Consider the following 20,935-nt stretch of genomic DNA (forward strand, 5'->3'; position numbering starts at 1 on the left):
CGGCAGTAAAGACTGCTTAGCAAGGAGAGAGGAAAACGCCTTTGCTTCTCTTTGGAGGGATCGGGCTGATGTGAGAACAGCCCGTTTCTCACAGGGGAAAGCTGAGCAAGGCTATGGGCGACTGCGGGCTGTGCAGGAGGGGCAGAGGCTGCCTTTAAAAGCAGTTATTCTGTTACTTGTCTGAGAAGCGTCAGCAGATGGACTTTGGCTTCAGCGCTGCGAATACTTGAGTGGCTTTGCATGTTGGAATACAAGCAGTGATCTCTTTTATTCCCCTTCCCCTGTACGTTTACCTGCTGAAAAAAATGAGTGAGGAAGCAAAGGAGAAAAATGCTAAACCGGCTCACAGGAAAAAGAAAGGCAAAAAGGTAACTCCCTGTACAGACAGTCTGCTGTAATTCTGTTTTTGACTGATTTTGTGTTCAGCCAATTTGCTTCTGGGCGTGGAGTGGCTTTGGTTTGATAATTTGCTTTGAATAAGGATGGTGGTAGAATCAGGATGGTTCTGTTTATGCTAGATGCTGATGGGTGTGTTCTTTGCTGGCATCAGTATTACCATTGCAACTCAGTTGTTTTGCATTATGTTAGTATTCCTGGCTTTAAATATATGTTAGTTAAAGAATTTCAATGTGATTACAGTTTTCATAGTGTATTCAAAACACAGGATTACAGATAAACAGGTATCTGAATGAAGCCTTTTTCAAAGGAGACACTGATAATCAACATGTGCTCATGTAAATGAATATTATGGACATGGCTAAGAAAAACAAGTTTACAATAAGCATTGATCTTATGAAAGCTGTGTTTTTTGCTGTGTGTCACTTTGATCAGTTTTGTATATTTTTGGGGCTTGAAAATATTGTGGTAAATTAAATTCTGGAATAAAAATTCCAGTTTCAGTGAGACTAATTTCTCTAATGGCGTAAGCCTTTTGCCTGAAACTGTGCTTAAAAGACAAGTTTGATTATTACCTTCTATGTTGCTGTTTTTTGCTTTCCTGATATCCATGTAATTTCTACCTCCCACTTGGAAATTGATGATTTCCATGTGTTTATACTCAAAAAACCAGATTGCTAAATCTAGGAAGTACACATGTTGAGCTTTTTCTAATTTGTTTTAAATATTAACTTGGTATCTTAATTTATAATGCGAATTCCCTTGACTACTGTAGAAAAAAAGGCATCTGACAGGTTTATAATTTTTTCAGAGAATAGAATCAGACTCCCACCCTTTATTTTCTGAGCATGTGTTTGCCTTCCTACCATATGAAAGGGTATGACAGCCTCACAGTTAATCCATTTCCTTGGTGAAGGATTCAGTACAGATTGTTGAAAAAGCAAATTAAACTATATTGGCCCTTCTATTCTCCCAGATTTGCAAAGAGCAGCTTTGGAAGGAGGCATGGAAAAAATATAATTGAAATCACTTTTAATGGTAAATTAGGATGCCTTCCTGACATATGCTTCTGTCAGGGATGACAGGTTGCCTCAGGACTAGGCAATACATTTACACCTAAATTCTGGGGTGGGTTTTAAATTTTGACTGCTAATGTTTTTACCATGTCATAAAAATCATTGTTATGCTGTCCAACAATGTAGTTATAGTTTTCTAGCACACACCACTTTCTATGGCTGAAGCTCATACAGATGATTCACGCATTCTGGAGGACCAACCCAACTGCCTACAAGATAGACCAGCCGAAGGGATTTAGGATTAAAAAAAATTTTGGAGCCTGATGTGCTCTTCCAGCAATGGCTGCACACAGCCTGCTGGTACTGTCACCTAGAAAAAGGTGATGTTTCTGTGGGGGCAGCTGCCCTACCCAAATCCCCTCTCTGGTGACTGGAACAGTGTAATTGGTGTCTGGGGGGTGGGCGGAGGGAACAGTGGGACAGGTTTACATCTGTGAGCCCGTGCAGTGAGCACGGGAGGCCAAGGGCAGAGCTCCATGTCTTGGGAGGCAATGGCAAAGACTCCCCTTCTTTGTGAGCCTCTGCCACACGGGCTGCAGCCAAGACCAGGGTGTGACTGCAAACCTTTGCGTTCCATCGTGGAGTGCCTGCGGCTTCTTAAACCTGCAGGAAAGCGGTGTTTGCCTCCTCAGTTGGGTTTTTCCTTCATGCTGTTGGAGTCCTGGAGGTAGCTGGCATGTACAGTGTTGGGCTGGAGCACGTCCCTCATGACTAGTTGCACATTAAGGCTTCTTCCATGTCAGTGTTGGACACGGGCTTGACCCAGGGTGGCCTGATGGGAATTCCTCTATTTTAAGCAGGTAGTGCTCATTTCTCTGGTCTTGGCAGAAATTTGCCCTTCTTTTCACAGTATGTTTGGGGGAAGGTTTTAAATTTATTGTTTTGATTCAGAAGATGAATCCCTGAATGGCCAGTGAAGGTGTACTTGAAGAGCATTACTGAGCTAACCAAGAGGAGTTAGATAAACAAATGGTATTTGGTTGTAAACTCCAGAGCCAGGTGAAAACTTAACTGGGTCTGTGTTTCTAGTGAGTTATTCCACCTGTCCATCCTAAAGAAGGTATCCTGAAATGGCTATTTCCTGCCTTCCTGTTCTCTGTAGATACTTCCTTTCTTGGCAGCTGTGCTTTCTCCACATTTGGCCCTTCTATCACCTTCTGTCTCATTTATCTCTTGAGTTGAGTGGTGGCAAGTCTTCCTTCTGCTCTTTGACTGCCATTCGTATCCCATTCCCTCTTCATCCACTCTTGGTTTTCCTGTTCTTGCACAATTTCTGAAATAAATATGCAGGAGGGGCAGCAAGGAAAAGGTCACACCATTTTCTAAAGGTAAAACACAATCAGCAGTATGTGTTCAGATTTTCCAGAGTTATATGATTAGGTTGTACTTGAAAAATAAGCCTTCGTCTGGAAAACAGGATCTCCCTTGTGGGCATAAAGACATGCAGTAGCTCTGCATTTAGAACGGATGGGCCAAAGGAATAGATTTTCAGCAACTATGCTGAAAATACCAGTCTTGGTGAGGAGGATAAAGATAAGAAACCACCCAGGAGGCATCACTGAGATTTGTTATGAAGGATGGACAATTAAATGGAAGCAGAACAATGCCTTGTTTTAGTGCCGTGGTATTCAGTGGGGATACGGCTTTCAAAGGATGATGAAGATACCAGATCAATATTTATTGCTGAGGCTACACTGGACAGGATTAGCTCTGATGGAACAGAAAGCCTAATTGGTTTCTCTGCTTCATCCTTCAGGGCTCCTCCCTACCAGCAGTCTGCGCCTCTTGTGCCTGAGCTTCAGTTGTCCTGTAATTTCCATCCACACTTTTACAGTTTCGGTGTTTTGAAACTGTTGAATCCCAAGGTGTTATGGAGGGGCTTTATCCTGTATGTTTATGTCATCACTTTCCAGTAAATTTTGGAATCTCAGTTATAGGAGAGCACTGAACTCAGCTGTTAATAGAAATGTAAGATGTTCTTTGATTTTTAGCAAAAGAGTATTCTTACCTCTTCCCCTTCAAACTACAAGAATGAAATTAGCCATGAAAATTCTTTGGTCCTCTGAAGCTTTAAAAGATAATCAGAAGTGCAGGAATTAAAAATAAATTAGATGAGCTCAAAACTTATGTAGTAAATTTTTTTTCTCACTTCATTTCATGGTTATTTGCTGGGCATCAGTCACTTCTGAGTAGTGGGAAATTCACATTAAATTATTGTACCAGAAGATTTGCTGAAAATGCGTGGGGTTTTTTTTTTTTTTGTGTGTTTTTTTTTTTTTTTTTTTTTTTTGTTTTGTTTTGAGAAATCTTTTATTCCCCTTCTTCCTCTGCCGCCTCCAAAATCTTTAGGAAACCTGCACATCTACTGTTCATGATATCTCTCAGTGTATATATTGTGTAAATCAGTGATGGAAACTCCAAAGAGAAATGTGTAAATAGAGTTTCTTCTTGAAAGTACACAGGAGAAAGCTCATGCTGACCTCTTAAGGTCATTCTAATCTGTTTATTAATTCACCTGTCTACCTTGCTTAGTTGATCTCTGTAGCATGATTTCAGCATTGTGTTCCATTGCTTTCTATCAAGAATGAATGCCTTGTGCAGGGAAGGGCCAGCTGCTTATGCAGCAGGTGAAAAATCAGTATTTGGGGTCAGGCTGCTTAGGGCAGCCAGCATTGTTTTTTGGACTAATAGGCAGTTTAGCTCAATCCACTTTTCTTGAGCCAGCACCCTGGGCTCACTGCACTGGGAACACACTTTGCAATCTCTGCCAGGGACATTTGCTCTGTTGTAACTCCAAGGTTTGACTCAGCAGCATTATTGGCAGTCTCCAGAGGGGACTCTTCCGTTGTGGCTCACTGCTGAAAATCTGGTCAGCAGTGTGTCTTTGGATGAGAAATTTCAAGCAGCAGAAATTTCAATTTTTGTGGGGACAGGTGCTGAGAGATCAGAGGCTCCTGGATATGACGAGCTATTCCTCACTGCAAGAACAGTAGTGGTGTGGAAGAGCAGCTGTCCATGACTCTGGTGGAACTGGGTCAGGTCCTTTATAAGCAAAGCCTGTCTCTCCTGAAATAACATTACTGATTTCAGTGGAGCCAATATCAGGGGGCTTGAGCTCTTGGCATTTCATCATTATGTGGTGAAATGATCCATCTCTGTGTGTAGGGTGGAAGTGGATCTTCTGGCACTTGTAACTTGGCACCTGTGAACACCAGCTTTTGTCATGACAAGATGAGCAGTCATGTTCTGTTTCTGGTATCTGTGGTGGTGTTGCACTTCTTTCAAAGCTGTCTTTTGCCACTAGCTTTGCTAATGTGGTTGCTTCAGTTCCCATGCATGTTATTGTTGTTGGGGGAGAGTATTCACTGCTGTTTGCTCCCACAGGAGAAGCACTCATTGCTAATGGCAAAGCAAATGCTCATGGTAGGCTTTTCTGAATAGTCTTGTAGCTTTTAATTTATTCATAAAATCAAATTATTACATGGAGTGTAAATTGATTTCTAAATTTGGGTTGTTCCCGACAAACTGAGAAATTTAAATCTGCTTAGATTTGTGAAACCAAATGCAAACAGACTCTAAGGAAACCATATCTATTCTTGTCTTGGTAAATAAAGTTTATACTATGTTGTTAATTTCAAGTTTCTTTGGGTAAGAAATGGTTCCTATAGATTTATATTTAATTATATGGTGATAGTCTTAATCCTTAGTATGTCAATACATCCCATGCTGAAAATTGAATTTGGTGCATGATAAATAGATTTGGGTTGGCCTTGCTTGCAAATTTCTACTTGTTCAGCTTTAGTATCCATTTTATTGATGCTATAGATTTTTAACCTCGCATTTTCAGCAGATATGTTAAAGAGGAAAAAAAGCACCAAGAGCCCCTGGAACTTCTGGAATATATCCATTTGCATGAGTATAGTGCATAAGGCCAAATAGTAAATGCCCAGGAACAGTGGAATAGAGTAGTTTTCAATCATTATGACTATTCTTAAACCTAATTCTTTCCTGAAACTTTAGGCTATAAAAGAGTTTTCCCTTGAATCAAACACATTTATATTTTCTTGCCATTTCCGTTTTCTGAACTGACACAGGAAAATTAAAATGTATTGATTCCTGTCACTCTGAGTGGAATCACTTAGGTACACAATAATACTTTTGTCTTTTATCATACTGGAACAAAAGAAAGCATATGTAATGGAAAGTTTAAAACCTTACAGTTTTCAAAGTACCCTTTTCCCTGTAGAAAATGCTCTAATTGACATTATCCAGCTGTGGTGATATTGGTCAGCAGCTCCTGGCCTCTAGGTATATATGGTTCAGAAATTGTAGGGAGTTGTAGGGATTGTTGTTATAGTCTATATGAAATAAATCAGCATGGTGTGTTATGTTACTCATGTTTTTAACATAATTCACTCTGGATAAGTGACTCAACTTTTAACTTGAGTGACAATCCTTCCATCTTGCTGCTCAATTACTACTCCTGCTGAGAAAAACAAGGATTTTTTTTTTAACATGCTTTTTTTAAACAGAGCAATTTTGCAGTTTGTGAGGGAACATGAAACCTGAGTTAGATTATTGGATTATTGTGTGTCACGAGTTCATCCTACAGTTTTGAGCTTTTCCCAGAAAATTAATGTATGAATAGTTCTTTCTGGTGGATAGGTCTAAGAAGTTGAAGCAAACCTGTGGAAAAGTGCTTTGGTGGATTTCTTTTTCTTTCTCCTCTTCACCAAATTCTGCTCCTCTTGTGGCAATCTTCCCCTGTTTCAATGAGCTGCATTTCCAGCTGCTGTAGGACCACTCAGTTCTCCATGCTGCCTTCTCCCTTTTTGTTTTTAAATTTCTCTTTCAGCATCTCCTCACTGGGTTTCTGAGCTATTCCTTCCCTTGAATGACCCTGTCAGTGCATGTCCTCCATCTGGATGTTGATGGCCTTGAGTCCTTGGGTTGAACCTTCTTTCCTCTCAGCACTTCCCTCATGCTGCACTGCCCCTTTATAGTGGGTTTTCCATCTCCAGGATGGAGCTTGTGTGTTTTCATGCCTTCTGTTGCCCACAGGACTGAGGGCCCTGGAGCAGTCCATTTCCTTGGTGGTGCTTGCTGGGTGTAGGATGGCAGAGCAGGAGTGCAGTGGGAAGAGTTGCAGCATGGCTTGGGTTGTTGCTGGTGCCTCAGCTGGAGGACTTCCAGTATCTCCTACTCCACAAGCTGGGCACTTACTGTCCAGGCCAGGTTGTCTCCTTTGCAGTAAATTGTTTTAAGTACAATTAGGTTACAATTAGATTTGATTACGCAGAGTGGGTTTGGGCTGCAAGAGGAACAGTGGATCAGCTCCAGTTTCATCCTGCAGTTCTGCAGTCATCAGTGTGACAGGGACCAATATGAAAGTCTTTGAAGCAATCTTTATTAAACCCCTGTGTAAACTTCAAATTATTTTGGATCTATGTAAACCTTTCCCAGGTTGCTTAAAAACTGAATGGTCTTTGTTCAGCCTTCTTTTTCTGAACCCTGTGCCTGATGCAGCCATAGAATTCAGTAGGTCTTAGTGATAGTGCCTAGGTAGGTCTGGTAGGTGTTGAAGTGCTTATCACAGTTATGTAATGCTTGTCACTTCAGCTAAAAATACTTGGATCAATCAGTCAATCACAGATTGAGAAAACTAACTACGTTCAAAGGGCAACCCCCTTTGAATTCCTAACAAGAGCCTGTTTATCTGCACAACCCTGGCTGAACATGGGCTTGTTCCTCAGCCTCCTCACCTCATTTCCAGTTTGTGGAGGTGGTGTTGGAACCTGCAGCTTTCTTCCACCTCTGGCTGACTCCAGGAAGAGTAGGGGATGGTGCTTTGCTGAGTTCCAGGCTGTAGAGAGCCAACACCCTGCTAGGAGGGAGCTACTTCTATCCCCTCTTTTGTTGAAAATAGCAAGGGGGCTTAGCAGGGAAGAGCTAAGTATAGGGGTAGGCAGTCAAGGGGTTTAAGCTGAAAAGGTAGATGTTGCTAAAGCTCCCTATTGACTCCATGTGCTGAAAACAGGACACTGTGCCTGGCAGTTGGATCTTTCCCTTGTCAGAAAGGTTCACCTTCAGAATTTAAGTCTTAATGATGTATAAAAACTTTTTATTAAATTGGTGCTAGGTACTTATTTCAAGCGATGAAGCTTTTTTGGTCAAGCCAATAACGTAATGAATTCTCATTGATCACTCTTCTAAAGACCTCAGACTTGAAGTTTGGAGTATGCATAATAGTAATGTATTTTTACAGAAACAATAATTGTCACATTGTCTCCCAGTTATTTTCTAACTTGCTAATGGAGGTGCAGGTTGTTGCATCCATTGGCTGCTAGGTGCTGGCTCAGTTAGTTGAAAGTATTTACTGGATAAATGGTAACAGGCATGAACTTTCCTATCTTTTCTTTCCCAAATCAGCACAGGGTAAACTTGGCATTTTTCCTTTAGCATGGAAGGTGAGGAATTAATTGGCTAGGTAGGGTAAAATTACACATGTGTATTTTATTTAGCAATTCTTTGTAATGTAAGATACCCCATGTCTTACTATGCCTAAATTAAATGCATAGCTAAGTATATTTAAGACACTTAAGGTGTTACCATCAGAGACTTATTTCAGGTTTGTGCTCACAAGATATTGTGTATGCTGAGAATTCTCTATGGCGCATTAGCAGTTTGTGAATGTAAACAAGGATTGATTTGTCTGAATCATTTTTTAAAGCACCTTGCACTGAGAAAGGGAATAATATAAAGAAATGTGGTGCTTCATATTCACCATTAAATCTGTTTCATGGCTTTGTTTAAAACTGCTATTTGGGAATAATACTTTTTTGGGTATTAATACCTATATAACCATTATGTATTGCCAGGGTGTGTGTGGCCTTCTTCTAGCTTGGTGTAAGTTTGTTTGTGTCAGACAGATCACTGCAAGCTGTGTTCTTCCTTTGGTTTTGGGCATGTCATTCGTGGAACAATCTGTAGTGAACAATTTTATTAATTTTGGTCTTAGTGAAATAATATGAAACCCAAAAGGTAAAAAGAACACCAACCATACAGTCTGGCTGTACTCCATGGTATTTATGTGATTGTCCCCTAATGGTGTTTTTAAGGAGATCCTTAGGCCATGAGTGGCTGATACTTTTAAACAAGGTCCCATCACCGATTTCCATCAGTCAGTTTCTAAACTAGAAATTAAGAGTCTTTCTGAAAAGATCTTGAATGTGTTGATAAGACCATTTTAATCTGATCGATTCTAGTGTGCTGGGAGTTGCTAATCTTCTCAGAATTTGTGAGGGGTGAGTGGGAGAATCTGGGAAATGATGGAGGTGATGGAGGAAGTGGAAGCAGAAAGTCCATCCGTGGTGGCATTTCCTTGGGCACAACAGGGAGAGAACTCACCCTCTTCTGTTCATTTCCAGCATTTTCCTTTGGCTGGGGCAGTGCCTGGGCTTTTTTGCTGCCTAAGAGATGCAGATATACTGGTCTTGTAGCCTGTGAGAATAAATGGTGTTTGCTAAAGCACTCCAAAACAGGAGGTGCTGTATGTGATGAAGATGAAATTCATCCTTATGGAGATGGCCCTCTCCAGGCAAAGTCTCAGCTGGGTGCAAAGGATGCAGAATGCAGAGCTGTGAGGCAGAGTGCTTGGGATGCACAGGTCCTCTCCTCAGATGGGGCTAATGCTGTGCAGGTGATGCAGAGAGCTCTTCCCCTTTTCCCTGCTCCCCTGAACAGACCTGTAATTTCATTTACTTAATTACAGTTGTGTGTATTTGCTTGGGAGGCAGTATCACTACTAATTTGTAATTAATATTTGCAGTAGAATGCCAGCTTAGAGTTATCACAGGGGAAAGCCTTAGCAAATGGAGTGATGTCACTTGGAATAGTTTTTCAGCTGAAAATTTGTTATCAAAGATGGTCTGTGTAATTCTGGCATCTGATTCCACTCACATTCTATTGACTCTGAAGGACACATCCCAGAGAGGGGTTTTATTTAATAGTCCTTTTATTTTAGAAAACCTAAATAGGGGGATGTCAGTCCACCCTAAACCATGGTGAGATTTAGCTATTTCAGTCATTCAGGCACCATACATTTAAGCCTGTTTGGTACAGAGTGGTTCCTCAACCACTTTTCTTGCCAAAAATAAGTTTTTAAACAAGTTTCATTTAGAGCATTTCTTGTTCTTGATGTGTGTTCATTGCGTAAATCTTGTACATCTCATTCAAGAGAATAAATGAACTGATGAGTACAAGTGACAATGGAAGCAATTAATCTCTTTCCTTTCGTTAGTACCTCTCCTGCAGCATGTCTCTTCTTGCTAGAGCCCCTTCCACACCAGTTACATGCAATGTCCTGGCATTTCTTGCCACTCAGTAAGAAACAATTGTCTGTCATTAGGAACATCAGTTCCTAATAGTTCTGAAATAGTTTTGGAAGGCAAAAATAGGAAAAAAGTATTTCTTAGTCAAGTGAAATGAGTAAATAGCTTTGCTTTTGTAGCTGGAAGAGTCATTCTATCATACATCATTCAGTCCCAGCTGAAAATGAAGCTATATATAATTTTAAAATTCATGCATGAAGCATGAAAGGATATCATTGAACTTTTTTAAAAGAAAGAAGTGTTGTGAGCATAAATGTTAATGACAGTTTTAAGTAACAAAAACCAAGCAGGTAATGTGTATAGCAAGCAAGATAGGGATCTGAATCAAAGTACAGCTTGAGTTAGGTGATACAAGCCTGCTTATTTTACTGGTATTTTAACAGGAGAATAAAAGGTATTTTGAAGGTGCTGCTTATAATATTGTAATCACCTACTAGCATATTATTTGAGAGAAAAGGTTCCCAAGTAGCTATGGCAAACTTGTGTTAAATATGGTTTATAGGGTTTTCACAGTTTTGCTCTTAAAGTAGATTTCAGCAGCCACCTTTATTTATTTTTTTGGGGGGGGGGGGGGGGGGGTGTGTTTTAAATATGCAGTATGAGACAAATACTCTAAAAATGTGAAAATTATGAGGAGTTGTAAAAAGGTACAAAATTTTTGTTGTGGAGCCTCATAACTGACTAATGCACTAAATTTAGCAGGTAAGTCAGTCAAATGAAAGTATTTGAAGATAACTGGTGGCAGTTAAAATAAAACCAGTGAGGTTGTTTGTTCATCCACATGTGTAGATGAAACTGTCAGGAATATTGAAGTATCGTATTTGCAGTAAGGGCTGTAGGGGACTTGTCTGAAAGGTGAACTTTTGAAAGTGGAATAGTGGCCTGAAACATTCTAATTCATGATGCTGTTAAAGAGAAATTGAAGAGAAAAATCCAAGGCTGACTTTTCGAGTAACTCTTAAACAGGAGCATAACTTCTTTTATTGAATTTAGGAGTATAGTTAAACTCAAGAACTTCAACATATTTTTTTTATCCAGCTCTCAGATATGCCAGTTCGAGCAGGCACATAAGTGGTGGTGTGTCCAGATTTGTGCTGAGCCTGGTAACGTTCCAACATTACTTGGCACTTTAGTATTGTAAAAAAGAAAAATCAAGTTAAATATCTGGAAATATTAGAATTATCTTTCAAGGGAAAGATTTTAAATTTTCTTTAAAAAGTTCCCAAGCCCCACGAACAAGAGCCCACGGGTGCTGCATGAAGACTGTGGAGGAGCCCCAGGTGGGCATTATATGCAGGATGCAGGTTCCTTCTGCATTGCCCTCTAGCGTTGCTTTTAAAATAGAAACCAAAGGAACCCAAACAAACCCAAATGCAACAAAACTGAAAAGTTATTTGTTTCCACCTAAATATTTTCTCGCTGCACCAAACCTCTTATTCTTGATGTGATGTCTATTATGTAATGAGTTCAACTGCATGCTTCTGTTACCTGTTTCCCTGTCTTCTTGGATGTAAAGTAGGTTTTCACAACTAAATAATCTACTTGACCTTTCCAGGCATCTTCGTTATAGCCATGGCTTGACTTCCAAATACAGGGATTTCCTGTCTCTCGCCTTCTCCTTTCCTTTGTAATACACACACGTGTTTAGCTGAGAATGGTGTCCTTCCTACTCTTTGTTGTGTCTCAGGCTTTTCGTTCATGAAAATCTATAGTTGTGTTAAATGAAAAAATATCTTTGCAATAGAATATTTAGCTCTGAGCTGTACAGCCAGCCTTTGACTTCTGTATCCGCTCGCAATTCTGCTTTTAGGTGTTGGCTGCAGTAAGATCTTGAAAACAAAATTAAGATGTGGCCACCCATCACTTTGTTTTTCACTTCTGTGCAGATGCATATGCATTCGTAAGGAAGCTCCATTGTGGCAGAACTGACCTTAATGTCAAATTAAATGCAAAGCAGGCAGGGCCAGTTTGGAGGGGCGGTCAGCAGCCCTTTGCACTGACCTTGAGAGGAGGAGAGCTCTTGTGGGCTGCAGCATCCAACTGCTCCCTGTACTAGAAACTGAGTGAGAAGAAAGTAGCACAGATTCTGCCTAATTTCTGGAGTGGGTGTTTTTATCATCAGATTGCAGAGCCTGGTATTTACACCTGATTGTAAACCAGGGCTAAGCATGGCTCATTTTCTAGAAATTACATTTAATTTAAACCTGTCTACTTGATACTTGGTGGATTGCTTCCAGAGCATACCAGCAAACCTCAGTAGCAGTAAGGAAAAGGAGGTTAGCAATCTAGACAAGTTAGAGAATGAGGCAGGCAAGCTGGCTGCCTTTAAAGAGATCTACTGCTCTGTTTTTTTGGCAGGTCATGCTGTGCAGGAGGAGCAGTGCTTTCCTGACCTGTAAAGCTGCTGGCTGTGACTCCAGCTGCTGTTGAGGGCACTGGGGAAAAGGAGGAACTGGCACTAATCAGCTACTAGTCCTTGGGTCTTTTGAGGTCTTCATCACTTGTTAAAATGATCAAGAATAATTCAGTTAGTGGGATGGGGCAGATGGGCAAGAGCCATCTGTTCTCATAGTGTTCACCTCCCTTCTTTTGTTATTCTTTCTCTTCTTTAGGTCTTGCACATACTTTAAGTTCTATCATTTGTTTTCTAGTATGCTCCAAAACAGAAGGGGAAATCTGCTTGCAAAGGATGTGGCTAAAGAACAGTCAGCATATCTTTTACAGATATTTTTTCCTCAGTTGTATCTTAGACACCAATAGATTCAAATACTGCTGGATCAGTTTACTGCATTACAGTATTCTCAGAGGTTTAAAATAAATATAAAATATATTCACAGTAATGGTAAGATTGCTTACAGCAAGTTTAGGAATAAATTTATATGTCACATCCTAGGTCTTTTTCTCACCTTTTAAATTTACTGTGAGCACACTGAGAAATCAAAATGACAAGGTTACCATTGATCCCAATCTTAGTGGTCCTGAAATAGTGTCCTTTTCTCATTTTTTTCAAGTCTCTATAGGATACATTGAAAGCACAGTGAATTTCAGCAAACAGCAAGAGTATGTTGGTTGAGGTACTAAAGTCAGCATCACTTTTTTAGTCATTTGAACTTTATTTTGGGTTGGTATGCTTTTTTCCCCCCTTTTTTCAGACTTGACAAGAATACTGATTTTTGTTGAACAAAGTTCATAAAAACAGAAGTTCATGCTCCTTTCTGAAACAGCAACTAAGCAGAAACATGTCATCCTTTTTGTTTATTCATTTTTTGGAAGTCCTTGTGAGTTTGGAAACAAGGAAAAGGATTTAAATAGGTGCAAAAAAATCCTCGAGGTGTTTGTACAGTCAGTCTAACGAGGAATGCTGGAAATATGAGGGGGAAAACCCCACAGTACTTGATCTTAAGCATTTTCCTGTTATCCAGAATATAATCTCTTTAATTACAAATCCACACAATAAATACACAATAACATTTTGCCTGTGAGTTTGTAAAATAGAGTTTGAGGGCTTTGTCAAATGCAGTTACTGTTTTGTCTTGTGATGTTTGTTACTTGTGCTTGGAGCTATTCCACAGCTGTGAGGGAGAGGACTAGTTCTAAAATAGGAAACAAAATGTTAATCTATGCAGGGCTGGATTGTAGTGCAAAATGTCAGAAAATACTATTAACTACTGTTTAAGATTTGGAACTCTAAAGGGATGGCAACTGAGAACTGTGATGAAACAGTACTTTTTCTGAGGGTTACTTTAATGCAATGAAGGAAAACATTCATATCTGGGCAAAATCCAGGTCTGTAATACCAGTTCTTGAAATGACCACTCAAATCTTTGCCTCTTACGCTTACCAGCACATTTCCTGTCAGAGCTCCAGAATTAGTCCTGGAGTGGTCTTGACCCTCTTTATTTTACTCCTGTGGCAAGCATTTATATTGACTAGACTTTTTGTCTAAAGTCAAATTTTTCAGAAGGCAAACTAGGAGCAGGGATTATAGAGTGCTCCAGTTCTCAAGTGTTGAGCACTCAGCAGTCTGTTCAGCAGTTTTAAAATCAGGCTACTTGTTTGGCCTGACTTAGCCTGTGAGGTTTTTTTTTAAATGCATTACAGCACACTTCTGTGAATGACTATTAACAATGACATTATGCAATTCTTTGCCATTCATAATATAGGCATAGTGCAGGGTGCATTCTGAGATAAATCCCACAAAAGTAGGAACAGGTTTATAATTAGAGAGGGGGAAAGGAAGAGAAAGTTATTTGAATCATATTTTCACTTTGTCTTTTATTTCTGAAAATGTGTGATCTGTCCATCTGGAGCTAAGCAATATCTGTGCTCAGTTGGTTGGGAAGAGAATGATGGAATGTTCTGACAAATCCTCTTCTCACAGCAGCTCCTTCTATCCCAGGAGTAGCTCTTCCCTTACTTGGTTGTAGCAGTCATACTCTTATGAACTGAATCTAGGTTTCTCTTGCAGTAATGAGCTGGTCATGCACAGGATAGAGGCTGAAATAATCAGTCATGTTGTTGGCTTGATTTTTCTCATCAGAAATGCTAGCAATTTTTTTTAAAGTATTTTGTCACCGTTACATGAGGTTTTGTGAGTGTTTTATGGTTCATCTCATCACTGGGGTGTGCATCTCAGCAGGAAGGAATAGTGCCTTAGAGACTGGGTATTTAGCATACAAAGTGTATTTTTAAAAATCTACCTCAAACATTGCATATCTGAACTGTTCCTTCTTTATAATCATGGTGCTGAATGTATAACGAAATGAAACGGTACAGAAAATACCTCAGTTATTTCTGTGGGCTAATTAGGGCCCAAGAATATAAGTGGCCACTTCATTTTAGGACTGTTCAGAAGTGAGAGGCTTTTTGTATTGTCTTCACGTGTTTCTTAAGCAAATAACTTCCTGATGCTGCATTAGTGACAACTGCATGTTGGGTGTGTGGTTTATACTGGGAGTGATGGGAGCTGTCGGTGTTCAGTGGAGTGCAAGTTGAACCTTTCAGTGCACTGTGGTCTTTACCCCAGTATTTAAAGTGATGGCACCTTCTGCTGGGTTAGTTACAGCTGTCAAAGTATAAAAGTGATGCCATGTTGGAATGTTTGAGGAGTTTTCCATTGCTTTTGAGGCTGAGGTAGTGGTGAGGTGCTGGTGGACTCTGCAGGGCAGCTTGGGCTTTATGGAGATCCCCTTAAGGACATGATATATAAGAAATCCTGATTTCTTCCTGGTCAGAATTCCTGTGTCCTTACAGCCAATATGCATAATAGCCATGTGAAGTGTTACCAGGTCCTCAACCCTCGTGTCTAAACTGAAGCCATGAAGAGATGAAAACAATTTGTTATAGGATTGAGACTTGAAATTTTATGTAGTCTGATTAATTTTATCCTTGGAAAATGAACACCCTGGTGGGATTTTTAAATAACCTTTGATTTTTTTCATTAAGTTAATGCATATTAATTCATGGCAGAATTAATAATATCTTGATTCATATTGTACACTGCTTGGATTTAGTCACTAATGCAGAAATTGAAGTGGTCCAAAAAAGAAATGTCATCTTATTCACTCAGTATTGTTAAACATTTCTTCTAAGGTCAGGTTTCCGTATAATGGTAGTATAATGCAAATAAATACATTGTTCTTAGTCCTTTATCAAACAATTCAAAGGAAAAATGCATCTTTATCCCTAACCAGGAACACACGTCTAGGATATTTACATCATCAAGAATAAAAGAAATCTTGAGCTATTCTGTGGTTCAGCAAGAGACATGGGCAATCTGTTCTTGTTTTGATTTCTTGAAAAAGTCAAAATCAAACATAACACCTTCCCAAAAAACCTCAGAACAATAATTGGATGGAGTAGGTACCTGGATTTCAAACTTTGCTTCAGAAGGATATTGTTCATGGAAATCACTGGATTGTGAGGAAAGTAAAGAAGAATTGAGTCCTTATCTACATCTGATTGCATTGTTACTGGTACAAAAGCATCACCAAATCCAAACCTCAGGGAGCTGCCATACTCCCATTGCAGAAATGTGACTACCATTACAGCAGAGAAATGAATGTAACTGTTCCTTCCACAGTTGACAGAATGAGCTTAAATTATTATCTATAATAGCTTTGTACTTGTGACACAGAGGCAAAAATAAAATATGCTTTGGATAATATGTATGATATTACCCAAAGCATTTTGTGTTTTCTCTTCCAGCTTCAGTGTTAGTATTTGAGGCTTTTGCAGTTTTTGGAGCTCTAGAGTTTTTTGGGACCTTCACACTTCACCTAAATTGAACAGAAGCTGTTACAAGTCTGTCCTTGCAAAAAATCAACATTGAGAAGAATGTTGTCAGTGATTTGGGGAGGGAACAGAGGGGAAGAGAAAAGAGGAGATTTGGGCCATCTGCCTTGAAAGTGGATTATCATCTATACCAGACATGTCACTGTCTCTCTGTCATCTATATTTATGGCAATGAAAAGTGTATACACGCTGTTTCCAAACCCAAATTTGCCATTAATGTCCTTTGTACTCATTCTGAACGGTTATAAACACCTACCAAATCTACCAGGCACACGAGGCTTGGCACTTCATTACTGGTGTTTGCTGCCCTGATGGTGGGACTATCAGGAAACAAGTACTCATTAAAGCAGAGGCAATGTCCTGAGAGGGTACAGTATTTCAAGGCAAGCCGTAATTGTAAAGTAAAAATATCTGGAAATGAAAATATGTATGTGTGGGGGTTATTCAACAATCACTGTAATTTTACGTTCATTTTCTTTTTATAGTCATGTTCACTGGAAATTAATAGGGGCAGTAAAACTCTTTACAACTATTTTGCTGCAATATTTATGTACCTTCTTATCTGAACTATCCATTAAAGAGAATATTCAGCCATGAATAGAGAACAGCCACTCACTGTGTGCTGAGAAACCTGTGGGGCTTCCCTTGCAGTTTTTTGGTTCTCTAAACCCACAGAAAACAGTCTCTTGCTTACAGCCAGGACCTCTTATGACTTGTATACATGATATGAGGGTGCATAACAACACTGAGTTTGCACTCAGCTCATCCGGTGAGGATTTACATTTTTGACTGATCTCCAGCGCTTCCGTTGCTTCCCAGGGACAGGGATGTGCATCTGAGGCACTGCAGGCTCCAGTCAGAGGTCGTAACTAAAGTGCACAACTCAGTTGCTCTTTCCAGGTGTTATATTTTTAGTATATTCCAACGGTTTGTCAAATCCCTAAATAGTTCTTAGTGAGTTGCGGTAGTTTTGGGGAATTATGTGAGTCGTGTACTTGCATGTCTGTGTTTAGAATTGCTGCATACTTATTCTGTCTCCTAAGAGTTCTTCATAACGTTTCTTAAATGACTACTTAACTAAGCCCCAAGCAGATTTTAATTTAAAACATTTTTTAACCCTAAGAGGAATTTAAGGACAGGAATCCATTTTGGTTGACTATGATAGCTTTGTGTTGATTATTGCTAGAAAATGTATGCATCTCCTCCCTGCTGAACAAGTGATTGGCACTGCACTAATTTTAAGTAATTCAAATAATTACAGCAAGCAAATCTATTCAGTAGAGTGATCCATTGCCAGGATAAGCATTAACACTAATGGCTATCTCAGCAAAATCTTGTGTGGCAGACAGCACAAAATGGCAGTGCTGGCAGCCTTTTTTGTGATGAATTACATTGTGAGAAATGAGGTCTCCATGCTCATGGAGAAGCAAGAAAGGTACATTCCATTTCAGTTGAAATGTAGGAATCAAAGCCCAGGTGTATTTAAAAAAAAAAAATCTTTCTCTAACAGTGGAATCTATTATCTGGACCTCAATAATCCCTTATGCACACGTGCAGATCTGTGTAGGGGCAAGGTGTGGTCAGAGGGGCTTGGCATTGCTCTGAGGCCTCAACATGGGATTTGTAGCATGCAGATGTTCTCATCTCCTGGGACAGACAGAAAGTCTGATGGTGGATCCCTGGGTTTGTTTCCCTCGTCTGACATGACACCAAGAGGATGATATTGAATGATCTTTTCTGTGCTTTGTAGCAGAGTTTTACAGCTAATCATGTATGTCCTCATATTGGCCAACTTTAGTACAGCTAAAGGACTGTAAATGAAAAATAGAGCAGGTTTTTTTTTTTTAGGAATTTGAAGTATATTGGGGGAATGTACAGATGGAAGCCTGTCCCTTTGACGTGGTGGTATCAGCAAAATAATCCTTGTGAGCTGCCGGAAAGATACAAGCTGGAGGGTGTGATTGAAGCCTGACCTTCCAGAGTGAGCTTAAAGGAGTATGTTCACCACAGAGTATAAACACAGCAGTTACCATTCTTATCTGCTCAACTTGCTCTATATTGAAAACTTAGCATAAAGCTTGAAAAGAATAATTTAAAAAAATTACTTGTGTATTCGGTGTAATTTATCAGTTTGTTAGTTTGTTTGCTTTGGCTACTAGCTGTTGATTATTTATGTGCATTTCAAGTACAAGATCTTTGAGGAAATATTTCAGTATAATACCTAAATATAGACAAATGTTTTTGCTAGAATTAATAGCTACCAAATAAATGATCTCATTGCACACAAATACAAAATGTCTGATGTGTGATGGAATGAAAGATCTGTAGTGTTCAGAGTAGTATATATCTTGTTTATTAAGATATCTCTCTATGAGATGGCTTCATTGTGTGAAGAAACCATGTTACAGAACCCTTAGCTATCTCTCTCCCTTTACTCTGTATATATATTTTGAAAAGAGGACATTTCCTCAGTTTTGATTATTGTTTTTCAGCTGTTTGAAGTCTTTTGCCCAATTACAAATTACATGTTACAAAAATGGAGGAAGATGTTCTCAGATATAAATGCCCTAGCGAACAGGCACAGACAGTTTGGTTATCCTGGTTACTATGGTGAGAGCTGGGGAGGATGTGCCTGTAGCACATCAGTCTCGGTGTTGTGCAGGCAGACTGCTTTTAATTTCCTGGGATTGCTTATGAGCTGTAATATTAATCTATTTGTATCCTCTTTCAGCACTTCCTTTGCTTTGCAGTGTAAGCCCCTTAATATAGATTGACTGGAGAAGAGCAGCTTTGCCCTCCTTGCTGGCTGTCTGAGGTGCTCAGTGTGACTGGAGAGTGGGGAAGGATGACCTAATGTGCTGCAGGCAGGAAGCAGAGCTGATTAGTCTGCCTCAAGAGATGCCAGGGCAGGGTGTGACTGGGATGTTATGTATCTGCTGAGGAACATTTGCTTCTCTGGAAGAGATGACCACAGAAACATGTACAGGACAAAATAATATAAAAAAAAAATCTGAGCACACATCAATGCTTGGTTGCCCATTGGTATGAGCACGTGATAATTCCTTCCACATAACATGACAGGGATTCTCCATTCTATTCTGGGTTCCTTAAGTCAAATGGCATCTCCCCAGCCTTCCCCCCACCATGTTGAAATGTTTTTCACAAAACAGAATAATCCTCATGACAAATCTCAAAAGGAACCCACCTCAAGACAGTGTTGAAATTATGTACTTAATCCACAATCTGCTGATTCACATTTGAAGCTTTTGGCTGGTGACTGGGAAATATGGGGGTTCACATTGCTTCATGGAGAGGAAAATGAGTACTTGTCTTTCTCAAATCCATGCAAGTAGGATGTGGAGCTGTAAGGCCAAAGGCAGACAAGGCAAGAGCATGTCAGTATGGCATGATGATTATTTTTCCATCTGAATTACTTGTGAAATTCAAAATGCATCTATAATCAGCCTGAAACACCCTTTTCAAAGAAAGTTGCTGTATATTGGATAAATAGTTGTGTAAATTATTTCTGATGACATGGTATATATGGCATTATTGCCTCTGTGGAAATAAGCATATTTAGTATTGCTGAATTAACGTTATTTAAATCTGATCCTCTGAATGCTTCCATGGCACTACTTTCTTCATTTTATTTTTTAGCAGATTCACTAAAGGAGCATTTTATTTTAGTTGTCAAATGCGGTAGTGATAGCAAAAGCAGCTAACGCCAAAGTGAAAGAGACTTGGTTATTTGTTGAATAAGAGCTTAAATATCACAGATTTGAACGATCTGGCTTGCCATCTTAAGTCTCCTAGCGCAGATATGTGTTTGCAGGAGTGGACTGTCAGATTGAGGTGATAGGGCACAGAAATGGAAACATGGCAGATTTCCTAGGAGAACAGAGGGAGGAAAAATGACAATAGAACAGAACACAGGAAGTCTGAAGTAACAGGGCATAGACAGGGTTTGAGAATCAAGGGAATTCAAGAGTGACAAGAGGGCTCTGATCAGCATGAGGAAGTTCAGAGGTGATGTGGTAGAAATAAAAACAGTCCAGTTTGCAGTCAAAACAGAGAGGCAAAGCAGTGGGCAACACAAACCAAGGTTTTATAAAAGATTAACAGATTTTCATCCTGTCTACCTTAATGTGGAATACAGGATGCTGCTTGCTACCTTACTCAGTAGTGCACATCATGCCTTGGATTTACTGATTGGCTACCATAGTCTTGTAAAAGGGCATTTGATAAATATCCCTGTACTGCTGCAGCAAAGGCCACCTTTGAATGTGTTTGACTTAACCTGCATTGCCTGACTGAGACTTACACAGCAGCAAATAGCCAGGAGAGCTAAAATCAGGTTTTTTTTCTGCGATTCCCAGTGCTCCGCAGTTTAGAGTAACTTGCTTGGTCTCTGTCCTCAAAGCCTTGGGTAGTTTGGAGTTGCTGTAGTACTCCTTGTTTTTCTGCATATCACAAATAGAGCTGGGAATAAACCCAAGGAGGATCAATTTGTAGTCTTGTGCTGTAACTTCTGAACCAATTTCATACACAATATAACCGACCAGCAGGGATGCTTCATGATTGGCAGCTTGAAAGGTAGTACACAGTATTGTAGGTGATGTATTTGAGATCTTATAGTGAAGTTGTTTTCTATGTTGGAGATCTTTGTCCAGTATTTTTAATGCAGTTTTACTGACCTGAAGGTAAATTGATGAAATGTAAAACATTTTTCCAAAGTGGTTAGTCTTTAATAAGGTTGCAAGTGTATATTCTGAAAGTAGT

This window comes from Cinclus cinclus, chromosome 7 (assembly GCF_963662255.1).
Source record: "Cinclus cinclus chromosome 7, bCinCin1.1, whole genome shotgun sequence".
Lineage (NCBI taxonomy): Eukaryota > Metazoa > Chordata > Aves > Passeriformes > Cinclidae > Cinclus > Cinclus cinclus.